A 26,203-nucleotide genomic window follows, 5' to 3' on the forward strand; every position below is an offset into this window, starting at 1 on the left:
GATAGGCCTACATTTTTACCATGGGTGTCACCAGTCCTTACGGGTTGCCATTCATGTTTAGATTTTGTGAGGTAGATAGGCCTTGTCTGTCTCTTTAACGCTAAGTTTTAGTTGTTGTAAAGTTTTTGCTTTTCGATGCGATGGAAGCACAGGGAGTGTGTCTTCCTTTGTCGACCGTCAAAGTGCACTGGGTTGTTTTTCGTTCTTTATCGACCATATCGCTCCTGCTAATGCTTGTCCCATGAGGCGTTAGGATAATTCAAACAGCAGGTGATAGATTTTGTGGGAAAGGGAGGATTGCCCCTTGTGTGTGTATGAGTGTGTGCGTGTGTGTGTGTGTGTGTGTGTGTGTCTGTGTGAGAGAGAGAGCGAGAGAGAGCTAATGAAAAAAATGAAAAGTTAACGAATGTGTAACTACACGTGCTTACACAAAGTGGGCAACACATGCGATTTGTTACCGACAAACTTAAGGGACAGGCCTCGAAACAGTCGAATGTTCTTCATAAAAAAAGAATCCTATAGATTTATTCGAATAGCCTGTGCATATTCAACTTCTGCTACATATATTTATATTGCATTTATTTAATTGTTTATGTTAGGCCACTTGCAGGCCTGTTTACCGTGTAGGCCTGTTTACCGTGTAGGCCTGTTTACCGTGTAGGCCTATTTATCGTGTAGGCCTGTTTACCGTGTAGGCCTATTTACCTTGTAGGCCTATTTACCTTGTAGGCCTATTTTAAAATGTCTTTACCATACTAATAACATGCATTTTCATCGAGATGCACATAGCCCCGTTGTAATGTTTGAGGAAATACCCCCATATCAAAAGTATATAAAAAAGAACCAAAAACTTGTTCAACCCCTAATTGTCATGGTACATTAACAAAGAAATATCATAACATCCCTTCTTACGGTTTCCCACGATTTATTATGAACGAATTCGCAGGCCTATTCCATCTTAATGCAGCTGCTCTCTGCTCTACTGTAAAATGCAGGCACAGTAAAACAAATTAGAGGAAAATACGGGGAGTTGGAGGGGACAAAACGTCCAAATGAGTTGATCAAACATTTGTATAACAGTTCCATCCCTCACAAAGCCAGGCCTCGAGCACACAATCGGACACTTGAGGATGAACTTGGGAGACAAAGCCGCGAGAGTCCATTGAGACTGACGCTTCGGTTACGCGTGGACAAAGCCTGGCTTCGCAGCAGCTCGGTCGCCATAAAAGAAGGCAACCTGTTTATAATTCAGTCAGAAAAGGAGAAGGAGCTTCCCAACAAAAGGCCGAGAAAATACATTATGAAACCGCAATGAAGGATGAATTATTCAGGTCCGTCAATAGCCGCTGCTCGGGCTAGGTCTAGAGACTGTTCACCATGGAGAAATGGCCGTTTTCACCTACAAAATGTTTCTTTTGGAGTCGTTTTAAGTCATATAAAGAAGCCGACTGCCATTCAGAACCCCTCAAGCCCCCTTTCAGTCTCTCTCTCTCTCTCTCTCTCTCTCTCTCTCTCACACACACACACACACACACACGCACAAACACACACACACACACACACAGTGTATAGGCCTAACTGATATTTTAAAAACATAACTTTCAAATCAGCTTAACACGCTGATTTAATGGCGAGATGAATTACATGTATTGATCATTTGGTACTTTTCATTTTGGACATTCAGAGCATTGCCGACATAATAGTTTACGAAACTGTTTGTGTATTATGTGCACCCATGTTATACATTTTGTGCACAATCACATATTTACACAATGTTTAAAAGTTGTTTACACAATGTTGAAACGTTTTTTTTGTTGGTCCTTCTGCTTCCTGCTTTCGACACTTTTATATTAGCCTACGTTTTTTTGTTAATGTCACCGAATAATGATTTAGGCATGTTACAAATTCCAATGCCACAAGATAATACATTATATTTTCTGTGTAGCAGCTCCATATCAACGGCTTTGACAAAGTATTATAGCTCATGAAATGACAAATATTTTCCAAAATATATGAGTTTGCTACTTGATGGCTATTAATAATTTAACTCATAGGGCTAATAATTGTAGTCATTTTATTATTTTTATAAGTACAAATTGTTGCACAATATATTTTTCTTACCAATACGGCCTAATGATATGCAATTGGCTAGTAACATGCCTCTCTGCATGGTCTATTATTAGGTCTTTGATGCCCTATTCTTGCACTCTTAAACATTAATAATGTCTTCTAAATGATTTGATATTGTGCTATGTCACATTTAATGATCGAGGGAGTGTATTAAAGACTCCTTTGGTGAATGGGGACCAATGTTCTCCCCGGAGAGGCGCGCTTGGCCTCGAGCGGTGGTCACAATGGAACATGCGCACTGCTGCAATCCTGACCCATCATGCTCTCACCCCCTTGCGCTCTCAAAATCTCTTCAAGCGGATTAAATCGATCCCTTTATTTTATTTTACTTTCATCCGGAGAGCGAACCCGCCCCTCTCCCTCGGTTTCCTTCTCTTTCTCTCCATGCCCGCGGCGCACATTCGTTTAATATCTATGGTTAATCTTCAGGAGTGCAACCGCTAACAAAAGAAAGTCAGTTCGTTGTAGAAAAGTCCCTAAAATGAGTTATCCGTTAAGCCATTGACCCCTCTAATATTTGTCTTTATTTATTGGGTTACCAATAAATGCTACATTGTTTTATTAATTCCAAAATGTAGGCTATAAGTTATTAATAATAAGCCTAACTTAGTAGCAGTTTCCGTTAGAAACGTTGTTTTGTGTCCACGTGCTCATTTGGGCTCGCTTTACCTCAGTCAGTTTGCTATTCATACCAGTCAAATTATCATTTAACCTAAGGGTTAACGAAAAATGTAAATGATCTTTGCCACGACAATGCTTTGACTTGAAACGGGAACACATTACGTTTGCAGTAATATCAGTTGACTCTAACTAATGCATGGTTTAGGCTATTATGCGTAGGTAATGAGAGTTGTAATGAGCGCACATTCCAAATTGGGTGGTGTTTGGACCTGAGGTCTAGGCTTTTGTGGCACGCTAGAAACTAGCTTAGATGTAAGTTCTCTATATTTTTTTTAACGACTTTTAGTTTTATCGAGACCTATGGTGTCTACTGTTTTTTCTGTCTGGTCTCATTTGGAATTATGTTTTTACAGCCGCAATTACAATCTGAAAAATACTTTTTTTCAGCGAAGCGGGTCAAACATTGATGAAGTGAAGTTAAGACCATTGTTGTGCGAGGGAGGAGCACTAGTTGAGCCCTGGTCGTTCAGAATTCATTATCATTTCCCTTAAGTGTCCACATCAAAGGCGGCTCGTTTAGATTTATTTGTCTGGGGGAAAAAAACAGAAATGTGTTTCGAAAATCTCAAGCTCCCTAAATTGCAGCCTCGTGCACCACAGTGCCTAAAACGATGCGCATGCAGCATGCATCTCCTCACGCGCCAAATGTGTTTGGAATAAAGGCTTGTGCAGTTTGACTTGAAAGTAGATAGTAGGTCAGGCTAATTTCTCAATTCATGTAGCAGAGAAAATACTTTCCACTTAGAATTACAATAGTTGAACACATTCTGCCACTCTTCAGAAAATACTTGTCTAAATGTCCAGTCAGTGCTCCAGTCTCACTAAATGCCTCCTGCACATATTTTCTATTTTGGCCCAGTCCCTGCATACAGCAGTGGTTGGATATAGTCGTTTCTCTGCCTTCCAGAATCTAAAAGGCTAACATTGAGTTAATTAACCCTAGAAAGTGAGCTAATGACTGATCATGTACACATCGGCCCTCCCTTCTATCTCCCTCTCTCATATTTCCAGTGTATCTTCTTAACCTTACTTGGCTAATTAAAATTACCCTGAGTAACGCTGATGATACATACAGAGGAGCCTTGTTGGCCCAGCACATTTCTATTTATACTCAGACACACACAACATTCCCCATCTGAAAGACAAACAGTCAAAGGGGGATAACTTTATTTTGTGAAAGGGAATCCTGGAAAGGGCTAATTGAATAAGTCTGAGATCTTTGAAAACCTGCCATGGTGAGCGCAGTCATCATGTCATAATTAGGTTTATTGAGGCGCATTCCGCCAATCTGCTGCCATTCTCCCAGCCTCATTGTGCCCAGAGCCAGGCCAATAGCTGCAGGACAAAAGGGAATCAAGAGCTGACAATACATGAAAGAGCCAAAAGATTTAGCTGCTTTTGTCACAGAAAATGAGCAGGACTTTGTTTGTGTAAATAAAGTTGACGAACTGCCCGCTACTCAGGCGAAGGATGGAGCTTCTATACAATTTACCATGTGGGCACACACTGGATTAGTGCCAGGATGAGAGAGGGAGGAGAGAGGGAGGGAGGGAGAGAGGGAGAGAGGTGGAGAGGCAGAGAGGGGGAGAGTGAGAAAGAGAGTGAGTGGGGAAGAGAGTGAGAGTGGAAGAGATAATGGAGGGGATGGTAAAAGAGAAGGCTTTGAGAGAGTATTAGGGCCTAGGTTTGTGTATTTAGTGCGTGAGAGTTTGCAGAGTTATGTTCTGCATGGCTTCTGATCTTGGATTTGTGATGTTCATCATTGTCTTACAGTGGCGCTGGAAGAGGGAGGGTGGTGAAGCGTGGTGAGATGAGGTTTTGCTATTGTGGGCATCTGGTTTGTGAAGCATAAGAGGCATTGAAGATGGAAACACATTACACACTATAGTGCAGCATAGATTCATGGTCAAGGTCCCATATCACGTTTCCATATACATCATGATGTTCCAGTTCTTATGTTTTAAGGTGTTAAAGATGCTCCCTGCACAGAATCAGTTCATCTCCCTGCACAGAATCATCTTCACGGATTCAGTTACACTCCAAAGGTACATTCCAAATAATGGCTGATGCGCGCATGTCACTGAAGCTTTCACACAAGTCATACATTGGTATTTTGGAGTGAAAGTTTGAGTTGTATGTGTATTTCAAGTTAGGGAACAGAAGAATTAGACTATAAGGAAACTCAGTAAGATGATCTGATTGATTCCACTCCACTCATGGCACATTCCATGTACACTATTAAATAGACTTTACACTTTAGTTCTTCTCTGTGATTTTCACCTTGTAAACACGATTTCACAATGAAAATATCCAGCAGTAGATGATTCATACATTCATAAAGGTGGTTCAATAAACAGAGTTATAGAAAACGTGACAAACTTGACATCTTCGGTTCTTACATCTTGTGTTCTATACGAGAAGCTATGAATAATAGTCACTTCTGGCACATTAATGGTTGTCGCTACGGTCTCTAGCAATGATCAAAGTAGGGCGAAGAAGCTATATAGAAAATGTCCAATATGTTATTTTAAGACTTCAGAGAAACATAGAGTTAGACTGAGGTGATATAGAGTTAGTGGCTATATAGAGTTAGACTGGGTCTAAAAAGAGATAGACTGCGGTAATATAGAGTTAGTGGCTATATAGAGTTAGACTGAGGTTCTATAGAGTTAGTGGCAATAAATAGTTAGACTGAGGTTAAATAGATTTAGACTGAAGTTATATAGAGTTAGTGGCAATATAGAGTTAGACTGGGTCTATATAGAGATAGACTGTGGTAATATAGAGTTAGTGGCTATATAGAGTTAGACTGAGGTTATATAGAGTTAGTGGCAATAAATAGTTAGACTGAGGTTATATAGAGTTAGTGGCTATATAGAGTTAGACTGAGGTCATATAGAGTTAAACTGAGGTTATATAGAGTTAGACTGAGGTTAAATAGAGTTATACTGAGGTTATATAGAGTTAGTGGCTATATAGAGTTAGACTGAGGTTATATAGAGTTAAACTGAGTTTATATAGAGTTAGACTGTGTGGTATATGGCCAATATACCACGGCTAAGGGCTGTTCTTATGCACGATGCAATGCTGAGTGCCTGAATACTGCCCTTAGCCGTGGTAAAATGGCCATATACCACAAACCCCCGAGGTGCCTTATTGCTATTAGAAACTGGTTACCAACATAATTAGAACAGTAAAAATAAATGTCAGCCAATCAGCACTCAGGGCTCTAACCACACAGATTGAAGTTAGACTCAGGCTATGTAGAGTTATACTGAGGCTATGTAGAGTTATACTGAGGCTATGTAGAGTTATACTGAGGCTATGTAGAGTTATACTGAGGCTATATAGAGTTATACTGAGGCTATATAGAGTTATACTGAGGCTATGTAGAGTTATACTGAGGCTATGTAGCGTTATACTGAGGCTATACAGAGTTAGACTGAGGCTATTTAGAGTTATACTGAGGCTATATAGAGTTATACTGGGACTATATAGAGTTATACTGAGGCTTTATAGAGTTATACTGAGGCTATATAGAGTTATACTGAGGCTATATAGAGTTATACTGAGGCTATATAGAGTTATACTGAGGCTATATAGAGTTATACTGAGGCTATATAGAGTTATACTGAGGCTATATAGAGTTATACTGAGGCTTTATAGAGTTATACTGAGGCTATATAGAGTTATACTGAGGCTATATAGAGTTATACTGAGGCTATATAGAGTTATACTGAGACTATATAGAGTTATACTGAGGCTTTATAGAGTTATACTGAGGCTATATAGAGTTATACTGAGGCTATGTAGAGTTATACTGAGGCTATGTAGAGTTATACTGAGGCTATATAGAGTTATACTGAGGCTATATAGAGTTATACTGGGACTATATAGAGTTATACTGAGGCTTTATAGAGTTATACTGAGGCTATATAGAGTTATACTGAGGCTATATAGAGTTATACTGAGGCTATATAGAGTTATACTGAGGCTATATAGAGTTATACTGAGGCTATGTAGAGTTATACTGAGGCTATATAGAGTTATACTGAGGCTTTATAGAGTTATACTGAGGCTATATAGAGTTATACTGAGGCTACATAGAGTTATACTGAGGCTATATAGAGTTATACTGAGACTATATAGAGTTATACTGAGGCTTTATAGAGTTATACTGAGGCTATGTAGAGTTATACTGAGGCTATATAGAGTTATACTGAGGCTATATAGAGTTATACTGAGGCTATATAGAGTTATACTGAGGCTATATAGAGTTATACTGAGGCTATGTAGAGTTATACTGAGGCTATGTAGAGTTATACTGAGGCTATGTAGCGTTATACTGAGGCTATATAGAGTTATACTGAGGCTATATAGAGTTATACTGAGGCTATATAGAGTTATACTGAGGCTATGTAGAGTTATACTGAGGCTATGTAGAGTTATACTGAGGCTATGTAGAGTTATACTGAGGCTATGTAGAGTTATACTGAGGCTATATAGAGTTATACTGAGGCTATATAGAGTTATACTGAGGCTATATAGAGTTATACTGAGGCTATTTAGAGTTATACTGAGGCTATATAGAGTTATACTGAGGCTATGTAGAGTTATACTGAGGCTATGTAGAGTTATACTGAGGCTATGTAGCGTTATACTGAGGCTATATAGAGTTATACTGAGGCTATGTAGAGTTATACTGAGGCTATGTAGAGTTATACTGAGGCTATGTAGAGTTATACTGAGGCTATATAGAGTTATACTGAGGCTATGTAGAGTTATACTGAGGCTATGTAGTTATACTGAGGCTATGTAGAGTTATACTGAGGCTATGTAGAGTTATACTGAGGCTATATAGAGTTATACTGAGGCTATATAGAGTTATACTGAGGCTATATAGAGTTATACTGAGGCTATTTAGAGTTATACTGAGGCTATATAGAGTTATACTGAGGCTATATAGAGTTATACTGAGGCTATATAGAGTTATACTGAGGCTATATAGAGTTATACTGAGGCTATGTAGAGTTATACTGAGGCTATGTAGAGTTATACTGAGGCTATGTAGAGTTATACTGAGGCTATGTAGCGTTATACTGAGGCCATATAGAGTTATACTGAGGCTATATAGAGTTATACTGAGGCTATATAGAGTTATACTGAGGCTATATAGAGCAAAATAGCGATTTCCCTAAACAACACGAGCATCTGATGACAGGGAATATCAGTCTGTCTGAGGAATGTGTCACTCAGTGTGTCCCTGGGCACAAGGGCACAGGGGGCAAGGGGGAGCACCAAATCACTCTCACTAACCCTCGCCTCAGGCTCTCTCTGTCCCTCTCCTCTTCTCCTCTCCTACTCTCCTACTCCCTTACTCCTCCGCCTCGCATTCGTTTTTTATAATAATGTCGTGCATGATGACGATCCAAGCGTTAAAACATAGTTATCTGCAAATGAATGGGGGCTCTATGCTTCTTTAAAGCCTCTTTCTCCTTTCACACCCCTATTGTGACCCTCTGATATTAATTCAAAGGGCAATTAATGAATGCAGGCCAACTTTAAAGTGGGGGGATGGAGAGTGAGTAGGGGCTCTGAGTTTTCCCCTTCAGCCCCTTCAGACCCTCTCGCACCCCCTTCACCCGTGATGGACTTGCCACATTCAGCCGAGCACGCCAAAAGACGGTTTGAAGTGAGTGAAAGAGTGAAAAGGCCTGTGAAGGTCAAGGAGAATGGCTACCATAGAAAAAGACTTCTCTTTATCTGATGGAAGTATTCCACCAAACAATGGCTAGAGAAAGAGAGAGAGAAGGAAAGGGGTGAGATATTGTTTTTACAAGTGTGTGTGAGTGTGTGTGCATGTGCAGGGCTAAGGCGAGGCTAAGGCAACTGAATGCAGTGGTTGAACAAGGAAAGGCAGACAGGGAGTTGTCAATCACTTGACTGAGGTAGGGGCATAAGTCTCTGGACAGGGCAGGGGCAGGGGTATAAGGTTCTGGACAGGGCAGGGGTAGGGGCATAAGTCTCTGGACAGGGCAAGGGTAGGGGTATAAGGTTCTGGACAGGGCAGGGGCAGGGGTATAAGGTTCTGGACAGGGCAGGGGTAGGGGTATATGGTTCGGGACAGGGCAGGGGCAGGGGTATAAGGTTTTGGACAGGGCAGGGGTAGGGGCATAAGTCTCTGGACAGGGCAAGGGTAGGGGTATAAGGTTCTGGACAGGGCAGGGCAGGGGTATAAGGTTCTGGACAGGACAGGGCAGGGGTATAAGGCTCTGGACAGGGCAGGGCAGGGACATAAGGCTCTGGACAGGGCAGGGCAGGGGTATAAGGCTCTGGACAGGGCAGGGGTATAAGGTTCTGGACAGGGCAGGGGCAGGGGTATAAGGTTCTGGACAGGGCAGGGGCAGGGGTATAAGGTTCTGGACAGGGCAGGGGCAGGGGTATAAGGTTCTGGACAGGGCTGGTGTAGGGGTATAAGGTTCTGGACAGGGCAGGGGCAGGGGTATAAGGCCCTGGACAGGGCAGGGGTATAAGGTTCTGGACAGGGCAGGGGTATAAGGTTCTGGACAGGGCAGGGGCAGGGGTATAAGGTTCTGGACAGGGCAGGGGTAGGGGTATAAGGTTCTGGACAGGGCAGGGGCAGGGGTATAAGGCCCTGGACAGGGCAGGGGTATAAGGTTCTGGACAGGGCAGGGGTATAAGGTTCTGGACAGGGCAGGGCAGGGGTATAAGGCCCTGGACAGGGCAGGGGTATAAGGTTCTGGACAGGGCAGGGGTATAAGGTTCTGGACAGGGCAGGGCAGGGGTATAAGGTTCTGGACAGGGCAGGGGCAGGGGTATAAGGTTCTGGACAGGGCAGGGGCAGGGGTATAAGGTTCTGGACAGGGCAGGGGCAGGGGTATAAGGTTCTGGACAGGGCAGGGCAGGGGTATAAGGCTCTGGACAGGGCAGGGCAGGGGTATAAGGCTCTGGACAGGGCAGGGCAGGGGTATAAGGTTTTGGACAGGGCAGGGCAGGGGTATAAGGTTCTGGACAGGGCAGGGGCAGTGGTATAAGGTTCTGGACAGGGCAGGGGCAGGGGTATAAGGCCCTGGACAGGGCAGGGGTATAAGGTTCTGGACAGGGCAGGGGCAGGGGTATAAGGTTCTGGACAGGGCAGGGGCAGGGGTATAAGGTTCTGGACAGGGCAGGGGCAGGGGTATAAGGTTCTGGACAGGGCAGGGGCAGGGGTATAAGTCTCTGGACAGGGCAGGGGCAGAGGTATAAGGCTCTGGACAGGGCAGGGGCAGGGGTATAAGGCTCTGGGCAGGGCAGGGGAAAGGGTAGAGGCATAAAGCCCTGGACAGGGCAGGGCAGGGGTATAAGGTTCTGGACAGGGCAGGGCAGGGGTATAAGGTTCTGGACAGGGCAGGGCAGGGGTATAAGGCTCTGGACAGGGCAGGGGCAGGGGTATAAGGTTCTGGACAGGGCAGGGCAGGGGTATAAGGCTCTGGACAGGGCAGGGGCAGGGGTATAAGGTTCTGGACAGGGCAGGGGTATAAGGTTCTGGACAGGGCAGGGACATACGGTTCTGGACAGGGCAGGGACATAAGGTTCTGGACAGGTTAGGGGCATAAGGTTCTGGACAGGGCAGGGACATAAGGTTCTGGACAGGGCAGGGGTATAAGGTTCTGGACAGGGCAGGGACATAAGGCTCTGGACAGGGCAGGGGTATAAGGTTCTGGACAGGGCAGGGGTATAAGGTTCTGGACAGGGCAGGGGTATAAGGTTCTGGACAGGGCAGGGACATAAGGCTCTCGACAGGGCAGGGGTATACGGTTCTGGACAGGGCAGGGGCATAAGGTTCTGGACAGGGCAGGGACATAAGGTTCTGGACAGGGCAGGTACATAAGGTTCTGGACAGGGCAGGTACATAAGGTTCTGGACAGGGCAGGTACATAAGGTTCTGGACAGGGCAGGGCAGGAGTATAAGGTTCTGGACAGGGCAAGGGTAGGGGCATAAGGCTCTGGACAGGGCAGGGCAGGGGTATAAGGTTCTGGACAGGGCAAGGGTAGGGGCATAAGGCCCTGGACAGGGCAGGCGAAAGGGTAGAGGCATAAGGCCCTGGACAGGGCAGGGCAGGGGTATAAGGTTCTGGACAGGGCAGGAGCATGGGTATAAGGTTCTGGACAGGGCAGGGGCAGGGACATAAGGTTCTGGACAGGGTAGGGGCATAAGGTTCTGGACAGGGCAGGGGCAGTGGTATAAGGCTCTGGACAGGGCAGGGACATAAGGTTCTGGACAGGGCAGGGGCAGTGGTATAAGGCTCTGGACAGGGCAGGGCCAGCTGGGAGGGAGGGAGTTCACCTTGCTCTCTATAGTAGAATCTAGAAACTGCAATTTCATATTTTTTAGGAACTACAACTTGTTGTTACTATACTATTACCATGTTATTAACATTTCATTACATGGCGTAATGTAAAGTGTTACCAACAGTCAAAGATAACAGAGCTTAACTGTTTTTGACTTTGTCAAAAAGAGAGTCGCATTGAGTTAACTCCCCAGTCGTCAGTCAGTCCCTAGCTCTCTCTGCTTGTCAGACCAGGCTAAGTGGGGTCAGAGGTCAACATAGTATCATTCTCCATCATCCCTACAGGAAACAGGGTTACAATCATATTTGGTTCAACATGACAGGTAACAGCTTCTTGTTGTCCTGCCACAGCACAGACTCTCATAACTCTCATTGCTGTCTACAGGTTTTCTGTATAGAGGTTTTCTGTCCAGAGACTTTCTGTGGAGGTTTTCTGTCTAGAGGTTTTCTGTCCATAGTTTTTCTCTGTAGAGGTTTTCTGTCTAGAGGTTTTCTGTGTGTTGGTTTTCTGTCTTGAGGTTTTCTGTGTAGAAATTTTCTGTCTAGAAGTTTTTTTGTGAAATGGTTTCCTGTGTATAGGTTTCCTGTGTATAGGTTTTCTGCGTAGAGTTTTTTGTCTAGAAGTTTTCTGTCCAGAGGTTTTTTTGTAGAGGTTTTCTGTGTAGTGGTTTTCTGTGTATAGGTTTTCTGTGTATAGGTTTTCTGTGTAGAGGTTTTCTGTCTAGAGGTTTTCTGTGTAGAGGTTTTCTGTGTAGAGGTTTTCTGTGTAGAGGTTTTCTGTGTAGAGGTTTTCTGTGTATAGGTTTTCTGTGAATAGGTTTTCTGTGTAGAGGTTTTCTGTGTAGAGGTTTTCTGTGTAAGAGGTTTTCTGTCTAGAGGTTTTCTGTGTAGAGGTTTTCTGTGTAGAGGTTTTCTGTGTAGAGGTGTTCTGTATATAGATGTTCTGTGTATATGTTTTCTGTGTAGAGGTTTTCTGTCCAGAGGTTTTCTGTGTAGAGGTTTTCTGTCCAGATGCTTTCTCTGTAGTTTTCTGTCCAGAGGTTTTCTGTCCAGAGGTTTTCTGTCCAGAGGTTTTCTGTCTAGAGCAGTGGTTCCCAAACTTTTTATAGTCCCGTACCCCTTCAAACATTCAACCTCCAGCTGCGTACCCCCTCTAGCACCACGGTCAGCGCACTCTCAAATGTTGTTTTTTGCCATCATTGTAAGCCTGCCACACACACTATACAATACATTTATTAAACATAAGAATGAGTGTGAGTTTTTGTCACAACCTGGCTCGTGGGAAGTGACAAAGAGCTCTTATAGGACCAGGGCACAAATAATAATATAATAATAATCAATAATTATGCTCTTTATTTAGCCATCTTACATAAAAAAACTTATTTGTTCATCGAAAATTGTGAATAGCTCACAACAGGTTAATGAGAAGGGTGTGCTTGAAAGGATGCACATAACTCTGCAATGTTGGCTTGTATTGGAGAGAGTCTCAGTCTTAAATCATTTTCACACACAGTCTGTGCCTGTATTTGGTTTTCATGTTAATGAGGGCCCAGAATCCACTCTCACATAGGTCCGTGGTTGCAAAGGGCATCAGTGTCTTAACAGCGCAATTTGCCAAGGCAAGAAACTGAGCGCAGCCCAATCCAGAAATCTGGCAGTGGCTTCTGATTAAATTACATTTTCACAGAACCGCTTGTTGCAATTTCGATGAGGCTCTCTTGTTCAGATAACGGTAAGTGGACTGGAGGCAGGGCATGAAAGGGATAACGAATCCAGTTGTTTGTGTCGTCCGTTTCGGGAAAGTACCTGCGTAATTGCACACCCAGATCATTCAGTTCCTTTGCTATATCACATTTGACATCGTCCGTAATCTTGAGTTCATTTGCACACAAAACATCATACAATAACGGAAAGACCTGTGTGTTGTCCTTGTTAATGCAGACAGAGAAGAGCTCCAACTTCTTAATCATAGCCTCAATTTTGTCCTGCACATTGAATATAGTTGCGGAGAGTCCCTGTAATCCTAGATTCAGATCATTCAGGCGAGAAAAAACATCACCCAGATAGACCAGTCGTGTGAGAAACTCATCATCATGCAAGCGGTCAGACAAGTGAAAATGGTCAGTAAAGAACACTTTTTAAGCTTGTCTCTTAATTTAAAAAAATGTGTCAATACTTTGCCCCTTGATAACCGGCGTACTTCTGTATGTTGTAAAAGCGTTACATGGTCGCTGCCCATATCATTGCATAATGCAGAAAATACACAAGAGTTCAGGGACCTTGCTTTAACAAAGTTAACAATTTTCACTGTAGTGTCCAAAATGTCTATCAAGCTGTTAGGCATTCCCTTGGCAGCAAGAGCCTCTCGGTGGATGCTGCAGTGTACCCAAGTGGCGTCAGAGCAACTGCTTGCACGTGCGTTACCACTCCACTATGTCTCCCTGTCATGGCTTTTGCGCCATCATTACAGATACCGACACATCTTGACCACCAAAGTCCATTTGATGTCACAAAGCTGTCCAGCACATTAAAAATATCCTCTCCTATTGTCCTGGTTTCCAGTGGTTTGCAGAAGAGGATGTCTTCCTTATTGACCCCCGATAAACATAACGGACATATACCAGGAGCTGTGCCAGGGCCGTCATGTCCGTTGACTCATCCAGCTGTAATGCATATAATTCACTGGCTTGTATGCGAAGCAGTAATTGTTTCAAAACATCTCCTGCCATGTCACTGATGCGTTGTGAAACAGTGTTGTTTGATGAAGGCATTGTCTGTATATGTTTTGGGGCCTTTTCCCCCAGCACTGTCCCAGCCATATCTGCGGCAGCAGGAAGAATGAAGTCCTCCACAATAGTATGGGGCTTGCCTGTCCTAGCCACTCGGTAGCTCACCATATAAGACGCTTCTAGACCCTTCTTATTAATGGTATCTGTTGCTTTTATACATGTCTTACTACTCGAAAGTCGTCTTTATTCTGGATCAAAAACCTCCAGTGGCTTATTTTTCAAATTGCCATGTTTTGTTTCGAAATGTCTGCACAAGAGTGAAGGTTTCCAGCGAAAGAGTAGCGGTTAATGTGATTGGATGTTAATTATTTGACTAGGCTACCTGTATTTGACATTGTATTGTTATTTCGCTGAACACAAATGTGATTTTGTCAGTGAAACGAGGCTGCTCAGGCAACAGAAAAAAAACTCACCCAAATGTATAGCCCCGTTGGAAAATATAAATGTACTGTTTAAAAATGTGAAGATTTTGATAATGTGATTCACAATTTTATTCGGTGTAACCCCAATGGCATTGTGCGTACCCCTACCCCAGTTTGGGAATACCTGGTCTAGATGTTTTCTGTCTAGAGGTTTTCTCTCTTGAGGTTTTCTCTCTCTCAAGTTTTTCTGTCTAGAGGTTTTCTGTCTCGAGGTTTGCTCTCTAGAGGTTTGCTCTCCAGAGGTTTGCTCTCTAGAGGCTTGCTCTCTAGAGGTTTTCTCTCTCAAGGTCTTCTCTCTCGAGATTTTCTCCCTCTCAAGTTTTTCTTTCTATAGGTTTTCTGTTTATAGGTTTTAAGTCTTGAGATTTTCTGTCTAGAGATTTTCTGTCTAGAGGTTTTCTGTCTAGAGGTTTTATGTCTTGAGGTTTTCTGTCTAGAGATTTTCTGTCTAGAGGTTTGCTCTCTAGAGGTCTTCTGTCTAGAGGTTTGCTCTCTAGGGGTTTTCTCTCTCTCACGTTTTTCTGTCTAGAGGTTTTCTGTCTCGAGGTTCTCTCTCTCAAGATTTTCTGTCTAGAGGTTTTCTCTCTCGAGGTTTTCTCTCTCTCTGTCACGCCCTGACCATAGAGAGCCCTTGGTGTTTAGGTCAGAGCGTGACTAGGGGGGTGTTCTAGTCATTGTATTTCTATGTTGGTGAGTTGTATGGTTCCCAATTAGAGGCAGCTGGTAATCGTGCCTCTAATTGGGGATCATATTTAGGTAGCCTTTTCCCCACCTGTGTTTTGTGGGATATTGTTTTGTTTAGTGCATTTGTGTGCTACGAACGGCACGTTCATTTTGGTCTTTGTTGTTTTGTTAAGTTTGCCTTTAAAATAAAATATGTGGAACTATACGCACACTGCGCTTTGGTCCCGTCCTTTTGAAGAACGTGACAGAATATCCCACCAGGCAAGGACCAAGCAGCGTGTTCATGAGGTAAAGGAGTTTTGGACATGGGAGGAGATCATTGGAGGACACGAGACCCCTCCTTGGCGGGAGTCTCAGAGGACGCAGGAAGGACAGCGACGACGCCGGGGACCGCGGCCACAGAAACCCCAAGATTTTTTGGGGGGGGGGCACGAGGGGTGGTCGACTGACCAGCTGGGAGAGCAAGAGCCCGTCTGGGAGTCGATGGAACAGTGTGAGGAAGGATACCGGAGAGAGTGGTTAGCTAGGAGTATGCGAAAACGCAGGCGTTTGGAGGAGCGTGTCATCAGTCCGGTGAAACCTGAGCTGGTTCCAAGCACCAGTCCTCCAGTGGGCCTCCCCAGTCCAGTATGTCCTGTGCCGGATCCCCACACTCGTTCTGAAGAGCCAGACACCGTCAGGGAGGCAATGGATAAGTTGAGAGAGATGTTGGTCAGGTGTGTTCTGCACAACATTCGACCTGAAGATCCTGTCAGCAGTCTGGTGCGTCATGGGCCAGCTCCCCGCACCCTCCCGGAAGTGCGTGTCACCAGTCCGGTGACGCCTGTGCCAGCTCTCCGAACTCGCCCTGAAGAGCGTGTCACCAGTCCAGTGCAACCTGTGCCGGCTCCACGCACTCGCCCTGAAGAGCGTGTCACCAGTCCAGTGCAACCTGTGCCGGCTCCATGCACTCGCCCTGAAGAGCGTGTCACCAGTCCGGTGCAACCTGCGCCGGCTCCACGCACCAGGCCTCCAGTGCGCCTCTACAGCCAGGAACCTCCAGCGACGGTTTACAGTCCAGAGCTTCCAGCGATGGTTCACAGTCCAGAGCTTCCAGCGACGGTTCACAGTCCGGAGCTTCCAGCGACGGTTCACAGCTCTGAACTTCCAGCGACGGTCAACGGCCCGGAGCCTCCAGCGACGGTCAACGGCCCGGACCCTCCAGCGATGGTCAACGGCCCGGAGCCTCCAGCGACGGTCAACTGCCCGGAGCCTCCAGCGACGGTCAACGGCCCGGAGCTTCCAGTGATGGTCAACGATCCGGGGAGTCCAGGCACGGTGTCCAGTCCCGCTCCATGGCAGGAGCCTTCTTCTGCGCCGGTGCCCAGTCCAGGCACGGTATCCAGTCCCGCTCCAAGGCAGGAGCCTTCCTCTGCGCCGGTGCCCAGTCCAGGCACGGCGTCCAGTCCCGCTCCATGGTCGGAGCCTTCCTCTGCGCCGGTGCTCAGTCCAGGCACTGTGTCCAGTCCCACTCCAAGGCAGGAGCCTTCCTCTGCGCCGGTGCCCAGTCCAGGCATGGCGTCCAGTTCCGCTCCAGGGCTGAAGTCTTCCTCTGCGCCAGTGCCCAGTCCAGGCACGGCGGCCAACCCAGCTCCATGGTCGGAGCCTTCCTCTGTGTCGGTGCCCAGTCCAGGCATGGCGTCCAACCCAGCTCCATGGCCAGATGCCTCCGAGGCACCCCCCCACCCTCCCCATTTGTTTTCAGGTTTTGCGGCCGGAGTCCGCACCTTTGGGGGGGAGGGGAACTGTCACGCCCTGACCATAGAGAGTCCTTGGTTCTCTATGGTGTTTAGGTCAGAGCGTGACTAGGGGGGTGTTCTAGTCATTGTATTTCTATGTTGGTGAGTTGTACGTTTCCCAATTAGAGGCAGCTGGTAATCGTTGCCTCTAATTGGGGATCATATTTAGGTAGCCTTTTTCCCACCTGTGTTTTGTGGGATATTGTTTTGTTTAGTGCATTTGTGTGCTACGAACGGCACATTTATTTTGGTCTTTGTTGTTTTGTTAAGTTTCACTTTAAAATAAAATATGTGGAACTATACGCACGCTGCGCTTTGGTCCCGTCCTTTTGAAGAACGTGACTCTCTCTCTCTCTCTCTCTCTCTCTCTCTCTCTCTCTCTCTCTCTCTCTCGCTTTTCTGTCTAGAGGTTTGCTCTCTAGAGGTTTTCTCTCTCAAGGTCTTCTCTCTCTCTCGAACCTCTAGAGATTTTCTCTCTCTCAAGTTTTTCTTTCTAGAGGTTTTCTGTCTAGAGGTTTTCTCTCTCAAGGTTCTCTCTCTAGGTTTTCATCGTTTGAGGAGAGCTTGGTCGCTTTGTCTTCTTCACTCTTTCTTTTCATGACGCTTGATGAGGTTATGATTTATTAGTTATGCTTCCTCTCTCACCACATATTTTTCTCACGCGCACTCTCTCTCGCTCGCACGCACACACACACACACACACACGTTGACAGTGCAGACAAACACACAGCGTTCTTCACACAATCTCAATTACAGGGCAGCTGTAGAGGTCGGGGCTCCTCCTTAGCAAGTCAAGTGAGCACCCCCCATCTCCTTTAACAACATGGGAGAGGCGCAGATGGGCTCATAAGCTGTCAGTTAACCATTATCCTTCAGGCATCTGCCCAGTCTTCTATGTACTGTTTAATGCAGTTGGGCAGTCACTTAGTCCCCCGGCCCCTGAAAAGGACCAGCGTCACTCCCTGCCCAAATAAATGCTTCATTTGTTTCCTCTGCCTTTTGTTTTGTTTCGGAGGGGGGCACATGTCACTGACTCAGTTACCCTCTTCATTTACCAACCACCCCAAGAGAACTTCCATGGCTGTACCTGCCATCCGTTCATTAACCACCATGAGAAGGTTGTGTAAATAGAAACACATATGGTCAGCAACTCCACCCATCCACCAACCCACCATGCCCAAAACTGAGCTCCATACACTCAGTGCACCCCGCCTTCATCTCTCTGTGGACATTTTAAAGCCTTTTTGTCCCCACTCGCAGTCCCCACAAAACCAAGCTGATTTCCAGGAGCACAGTCTGTTTCAGTTAAATCCTCTATTCTTTACCATCCTTGGGAATGGGGGGGGGGGGGGGGGGGGGGGGGGGGGGGGGGCTCAGGTTGTTTTGGCTCAGGCTGCTATGTGCTGTGTGCCTCCCAGGATTGCACTGTCTTTTGGGGTTTTACAAACTGGCAAGTCTACGGGTCCAATCCACACATACTGTAAACCACTCCCCTCACAGTTGAGGTGAAGTCAAAATACATGGAGAAGTACGTTTGAGAGTTGAGCTAGAGTATGAATAAAACATTTTAAGACAGTTTATGTATACATAGATATGTGGGGTTCGTGGATAATTTGATTGCAAAGGCTATTCAGCAGTGCCATATAAAACACATTCATCCTGTTATACAATACAAATGTTTTTTTTTTACCTGGAACTATTTTTAACTCAGGAGTAATGACCAAAGTAGTGTCAGGGGAAAATGGTAAACTCATTGCTGTGTGCTTTAAATATGTTGGTATGCATTTGTTTGTATGTCCAATGTGCGAAATACAGAATATCTATGTCAAAATTAAAATGCGCGGAAAACTTTATGAGTGAGTGTATGAGTGAGTAAGTGTATGAGTGAGTGAGTGAGTGAGTGAGTGAGGGAGTGTATGAGTGAGTGAGTGAGTGAGTGTATGAGTGAGTGAGTGTGTGTGTATGAGTGAGGGTATGAGTGTATGAGTGTATGAGTGTGTGAGTGCATGAGTGTATGAGTGAGTGTGAGTGAGAGTGAGTGAGTGTATGAGTGAGTGTGAGTGTATGAGTGAGTGTGAGTGAGTGAGTGAGTGAGTGAGTGAGTGCGAGTGAGTGAGTGTGAGTGTATGAGTGCATGAGTGAGTGTGAGTGAGTGAGTGAGTGTGAGTGAGTGAGTGAGTGTGAGTGAGTGAGTGCGAGTGAGTGAGTGCGAGTGAGTGTGAGTGTGTGAGTGAGTGCGAGTGAGTGTGAGTGTATGAGTGTATGAGTGAGTGAGTGAGTGACTGAGTGAGTGTGAGTGTATGAGTGAATGAGTGTATGAGAGAATGAGTGAGTGTGAGTGTATGAGTGTATGAGTGAGTGTGAGTGTATGAGTGTATGAGTGAGTGTGAGTGTATGAGTGAGTGTGAGTGTATAAGTGTATGAGTGAGTGTGAGTGTATGAGTGAGTGTGAGTGTATGAGTGAGTGTGAGTGTATGAGTGAGTGTGAGTGTATGAGTGTATGAGTGAGTGTGAGTGTATAAGTGTATGAGTGAGTGTGTATCTTCACACCACCAGAGTTGTCGTAGGACTGACAAGGCTCATTAACCTAGAAGCAGAAGGATGGTCTATGTAATGTACTGTCAGTACCAATTTTCACAGTCTACAGAAGCCTAGGCGCATGTGTGTTTGTGTGTGTGTGTGTGTGTGTGTGTGTGTGTGTCTCTCTCTCTCTCTGTGTGTGTGTGTGTGTGTCTCTCTGTGTGTGTATGTGTGTGTGTGTGTGTGTGTGTGTGTGTGTGTGTGTGTGTGTGTGTGTGTGTGTGTGTGTGTGTGTGTGTGTGTGTGTGTGTGTGTGTGTGTGTGTGTGTGTGTGTGTGTGTGTGTGAGAGAGAGACTGTGTTGCTCTGAAGCAGAGTACTGAGAGCAGTGGGAGTTAACAGGTGGCAGGGGAGGTATCACCAGGTACACCTTTGTCACTTCAACCCCCTACTGTGTGTGCTACGCCACTTGGTGACCTCTCTCTCGCTCTCTCTCTCTCGCTCTCTCTCTCAAAAACACACTGACACACACAACAACAACAACACTAATGCCTTTGTAAGACCCACACTCTCTTTCACAAACACACTGACACACGCAACAACAACATCAACAACACAAATGCACAGTCATAGAAGCCTGATTGTGGTAGCCTACATTTGAATAGGAGAACAACAAAGGCCTCCTCCTTCCTCTACCCCTCAGGTGCTCCCATGGTCCCCTCCAGGCTGCAGAGGAAGGTTTTGGGGAGCCCCCCAGCTGTGCCCCCCACCCCCCCCCCACCCCTCCCCTCTCTGGCCCTCTTTGTGCCCCCCGCTCCCCCGTGGGGCAGGTGACAGGCCCCTCTGTGCGGGTCGAGGCAGCCATGACGGATTCCACAGATGGAGCGTGCAAATCGCCAGCAAAGACCTCAGCCTTAGAGCAACAAAGAGAGAGAAAGAGAGAGAGATGGGGAAAAGAAAGAGAGAAACAGAGTAGGCAGAGAGAGAGGTAGGGACAAGGAGAGAGAGACAGAGTAGGCAGAGAGAGAGGTCGGGACAAGGAGAGAGAGACAGAGTAGGCAGAGAGAGAGGTCGGGACAAGGAGAGAGAGACAGAGTAGGCAGAGAGAGATGGGGAAAAGAAAGAGAGAGACAGAGTAGGCAGAGAGAGAGGTGGGGAAGAGAAAGAGAGAGAGAGATGGGAAAGAGAAATAGAGAGAGAGTAGGCAGAGAGAGAGATGGGGAAAAGAAAGAGACAGACAGAGTAGGCAGAGAGAGAGATGGGGAAGAGAAAGAGAGAGAGAGTAGGCAGAGAGAGAGATGGGAAAGAGAAATAGAGAGAGAGTAGGCAGAGAGAGAGATGGGGAAGAGAAAGAGACAGAGTAGGCAGAGAGAGAGATGGGGAAGAGAAATAGAGAGAGAGTAGGCAGAGAGAGAGATGGGGAAGAGAAAGAGACAGAGTAGGCAGAGAGAGAGATGGGGAAGAGAAAGAGAGAGAGAGTAGGCAGAGAGAGAGATGGGAAAGAGAAATAGAGAGAGAGTAGGCAGAGAGAGAGATGGGGAAGAGAAAGAGACAGACAGAGTAGGCAGAGAGAGAGATGGGGAAGAGAAATAGAGAGAGAGTAGGCAGAAAGAGAGATGGGGACAAGGAGAGAGAGACAGAGTAGGCAGAGAGAGATGGGGAAAAGAAAGAGAGAGACAGAGTAGGCAGAGAGAGAGATGGGAAAGAGAAATAGAGAGAGAGTAGGCAGAGAGAGAGATGGGGAAGAGAAAGAGAGAGAGAGTAGGCAGAGAGCGAGGTCGGGACAAGGAGAGAGAAACAGAGTAGGCAGAGAGCGAGGTCGGGACAAGGAGAGAGAGACAGAGTAGGCAGAGAGAGATGGGGAAAAGAAAGAGAGAGACAGAGTAGGCAGAGAGAGAGGTGGGGAAGAGAAAGAGAGAGAGAGATGGGAAAGAGAAATAGAGAGAGAGTAGGCAGAGAGAGAGATGGGGAAAAGAAAGAGACAGACAGAGTAGGCAGAGAGAGAGATGGGGAAGAGAAAGAGAGAGAGAGTAGGCAGAGAGAGAGATGGGAAAGAGAAATAGAGAGAGAGTAGGCAGAGAGAGAGATGGGGAAAAGAAAGAGACAGACAGAGTAGGCAGAGAGAGAGATGGGGACGAGGAGAGAGGGACAAAGTAGGCAGATAGAGAGATGGGGACGAGGAGAAAGGGACAGAGTAGGCAGAGAGATGGGGAGAGAAAGAGAGAGACAGAGTAGGCAGAGAGAGAGATGGGGGTGAGAAAGAGATGGGGGAGAGAAAGAGATGGGGGAGAGAAATTGAGAGACAGAGTAGGCAGAGAGAGAGATGGGGGAGAGAGAGAGATGGGGAGAGAAAGAGATGGGGGAGAGAAAGAGAGAGACAGAGTAGGCAGAGAGAGAGATGGGGAGAGAAAGAGATGGGGGAGAGAAAGAGATGGGGGAGAGAAATTGAGAGACAGAGTAGGCAGAGAGAGAGATGGGGGAGAGAGAGAGATGGGGAGAGAAAGAGATGGGGGAGAGAAAGAGAGAGACAGAGTAGGCAGAGAGAGAGATGGGGAGAGAAAGAGATGGGGGAGAGAAAGAGATGGGGGAGAGAAAGAGAGAGACAGAGTAGGCAGAGAGAGAGATGGGGAGAGAGAGAGATGGGGAGAGAAAGAGATGGGGGAGAGAAAGAGATGGGGGAGAGAGAGAGCTGGGGAGAGAAAGAGATGGGGAGAGAAAGAGATGGGGGAGAGAGAGATGGGGGAGAGAAAGATATGGGGAGAGTAAGAGATGTGGGATGGAGAGAGATGGGGGAGAGAGAGAGATGGGGGAGAGAGAGAGATGGGGGAGAGAGAGAGATGGGGGAGAGTATAAATAGTTTTGTCACATGAGAGATGGGGGAGAGAGAGAGATGGGGGAGAGAAAGAGATGGGGGAGAGAGAGAGATGGGGGAGAGAAAGAGATGGGGGAGAGAAAGAGATGGGGGAGAGAGAGAGATGGGGGAGAGAAAGAGATGGGGGAGAGTATAAATAGTTTTGTCACATGAGAGATGGGACTGCAAACCTCAAAGAGATGCCATACTGACACTTAGTTTGAAAGACGTTCCCTAGGATCCCCAAAGCAGACTGGTCATAACCGATAGGTAATTCCAAAGTAATTAAGGATTTTTATAACAACTCGGCATTCCCAGAATCTAAATCCCTGTGAAATTCTTTGGAACGCTGTTGCATGCTGGTAACTGTGGGGAAACTAAGCATTCCCTATGAGCCTCCAGGAACTGAAGCTACAAAGGCTCCTCTCTGTTTTTCACTAGCAATTCTGTTTCAAATAATGCCCCCACCCCAACCCCTCCACACCCCAAATTGCTACCCCACCAGCCACTACCACCACCTAAAAACCATCCATCCACCCCTGGGTTCCTCCTCTCAATAATAGGTCTTTGCAATTGTTGTTTGGTTAGTGATGTGGCTTGAGGATGTTATGAATTCAGGAATTAAAAGATTTGTTCTACTAGAAACTCAGAGTGAAAAATTCATTAGGCTGTTGGAGGTAGTAAAGTTGTAGTTTCTTTCTTGATTCAATGTAATAATGGTCTTAACCGTGACAGGCAGCCATTTTACATGTTGATTCTGTTTAGTGTGGATGGGAGCAGCTGAATGGCCTGTATCTGGGAATGTAAACAGAAATAGAAAGTGGTAGCATTCTGATAAAGTGCAAAATAGAATAATCTTCCCAAATACCCAAAGGCAACATCTCTCCCAACCCCTACCCTTTCTCGTTCTCTCTCCCCCTCTCTCACATTGTTTAATGTTTCTTTACCAATTTGCTCTTAATGCATTCTACTGCCATTGGTGTTGAGAATGGAAAGCACTGAGGGGGGAGTGGATCAGTTTCACATGAGGAGCCCCAAGCTATTTGGGTTTTCTTGTATTTTATTGTTGCTTCTGAGGGGGAACTAATACAGTGTTGCACAAAAACTTCCCCTCTGCTCCAGGGAATTCATTAAGTGTAACACAAAGTCGGCGCGCCAGCCTCAATGAACTTCTGTTCTGAAATAGCTAAAGGCCTACTAGAACTGCCTGGTAGGAAACCAGCCCATACGCTTCAGAACAGAGTACACAGTAGTATTACAACTGATCTTACTTTAACTTGAATAGTCGACATACAAAAGCTGTCAAGTCTCATATCACACCAACTCAATCAAGCTGAAGCTTCCACTCATTGACCACTTCAATGTCTGTCTGAGAGAGAGAGAGAGAGTGTGTGTGTGTGTGTGTGTGTGTGTGTGTGTGTGTGTGTGTGTGTGTGTGTGTGTGTGTGTGTGTGTGTGTGTGTGTGTGTGTGTGTGTGTGTGTGTGTGTGTGTGTGTGTACAAAGTAGAGCTGAGACGATAAACTGAAAATGATCAACAGCGACCATACCAATCATTTATCGCAGGCATTTTGCTGATGTCGTTCATTATGATAAGTAGCCTATACTAGAGAAATGTGTAGTTTGAAATGAAATAAGTTTGCTAATATGGGGGCTTGTTAATAGGACAATTGATGGTGGTACAACCATCACACTAGTAGTAGTAGTTTAAAGGCCCAGTGCAGTCAAAAACGTGATTTACTGTGGTTTATATATACAGTACCAGTCAAAAACGTGATTTTACTGTTGTTTATATATACAGTACCAGTCAAAAACGTGATTTTACTGTGGTTTATATATACAGTGCATTAGGGAAGTATTCAGACCCCTTGGACTTTTTTCACATTTTGTTATGTGACAGCCTTATTCTAAAATTGATTAAATATCTTGTTCCCCTCATCAATCTACACACAATACCCCATAATGACAAAGGTTTTCAGAAATTGTTGCAAATTTATTACAAACAAAAAATGGAAATATTCAGACCTTTACTCAGTATTTTGTTGAAGCATCTTTGGCAGCAATTACAGCCTTGAGTCTTCTTGGGTATGACTACAAGCTTAGCACACCTGTATTTGGGGAGTTTCTCCCATTCTTCTCTGCAGAACATCTCAAGTTCTGTCAGGTTGGATGGGGAGCATTACTGCACAGCTATTTTCAGGTCTCTCCAGAGATGTTTGATCGGGCTCAAGTCCGGGCTCTGACTGGGCCGCTCAAGGACATTCAGAGACTTGTCCCGAAGCCAGTCCTGCGTTGTCTTGGCTGTGTGCTTAGGGTCGTTGTCCTGTTGGAAGGTGAACCTTCGCCCCAGTCTGAGGTCCTGAGCTCTCTGGAGCAGGTTTTCATCAAGGATCTCTCTGTACTTTGTTCTGTTAATCTTTCCCTCAATCCTGACTAGTCTCTCAGTCCCTGCCGCTGAAAAACATCCCCACAGCATGATGATGCCACCACCATGCTTCACGGTATGGATGGTGCCAGGTTTCATCCAGACGTGATGCCTGGCATTCAGGCCAAAGAGTTCAATCTTGGTTTCATCAGACCAGAGAATCTTGTTTCTCATGGTCTGAGCATCTTTAGATGCCTTTTGGCAAACTCCAAGCGGGCTGTCATGTGCCTTTTATTGAGGAGTGGCTTCCATCCTGCTGCTCTACCATAAAGGCCTGATTGGTGGAGGCTGCAGCGATGGTTGTCCTTCTGGAAGGTTCTCCCATCTCCACAGAGGAACTCTGGAGCTCTGTCAGAGTGACCATCGGTTTTTGGTTACCTCCCTGACCAAGGCCCTTCTCCCCCGATTACTCAGTTTGGCCGGGCGGCCAGCTCTAGGAAGAGTTTTGGTGGTTCCAAACTTCTTCCATTTAAGAATGATGGAGGCCACTGTGTTCTTGGGGACCTTCAATGCTACAGACATGTTTTGGTACCCTTCGCCAGATCTGTGCCTTGACACAATCCTGTCTCGACGCTCTACAAACAATTCCTTCAACCTCATGGCTTGGTTGTTGCTCTGACATGCATTGTCAACTGTGGGACCTTATATAGACAGGTGTGTGCCACTCCAAATCATGTCCAATCAATTGAATTTACCACAGGTGGACTCCAATCAAGATGTTGAAACATCTCAAAGATGATCAATGGAAACAGGATGCACCTGAGCTCAATTTCGAGTCTCATAGCAAAGGGTCTGAATCCTTATGTAAATTGTATTTTTAATAAATTGAGCTCAGGTGCATCCTGTTTCCATTGATCATCTTTGAGATGTTTCTTCAACTTGATTGGAGACCACCTGTGGTAAATTCCATTGATTGTCATTATGGGGTATTGTGTGTAGATTGCTGAGGATTTTTTTATCAATCCATTTTAGAATAAGGCTGTAACATAACAAAATGTGGAAAAAGTCAAGGGGTCTGAATACTTTCCGAAGGCACTGTATATATTTCCTCACTATGAGGTTGGGATAATACTTTTACTGTTAGAGCTGTTAGAAAAGATTGCCTGAAATTTCAGCCTGTTTTGGTGGGTGAAGTTTTGGCCGAGAGTTGAAACCTTTCTACCAATAACAGCTAGTTTTCAGTTTTCCTACCCCCACTTAGACCACTTCTAGACAGGCTTAAGAAGCAATTTCTGTTTCTTTTTGACCATTTTAAATTTAAACAATTGCTGTAAGGTTTTTACTCAGAAATTATTTGAAATTGTGGTATGAAAATGGCTTTGAAGGATAATAAAAAAAACTGTGGTGCACATTAATGTTATAAACGTATCGTTCAATTTATCAATATTGCCTCAATTTGGCCAATTCAGGCAAGGATTTTTGTCCAAATCGCCCCGCTCTAGTACAAATGTACATGCCTTTGCATGCTAATGTGCACAGTGACAGATGCAGGGACACTGAGGGGCATAGTAAAGCTGGGCGTTGGACACTGGCCTGAGGAGAGTCTAGGATCTCTGGGTCTCCCTGCCCTTGGG

The 26,203-nt window shown here is 45.5% G+C and overlaps 1 protein-coding gene across 6 annotated transcripts in view; it reads left to right on the top strand.

The window, feature by feature from the left end:
• The window catches only part of LOC115206528 (paired box protein Pax-3-like), a 45,172-nt gene that overhangs the window by 5,269 nt on the left and 13,700 nt on the right, over nt 1–26,203 (top strand). The window lies entirely within an intron of this gene.

The sequence above is a fragment of the Salmo trutta genome, chromosome 13, assembly GCF_901001165.1.
Source record: "Salmo trutta chromosome 13, fSalTru1.1, whole genome shotgun sequence".
Classification (NCBI taxonomy): Eukaryota; Metazoa; Chordata; class Actinopteri; order Salmoniformes; family Salmonidae; genus Salmo; species Salmo trutta.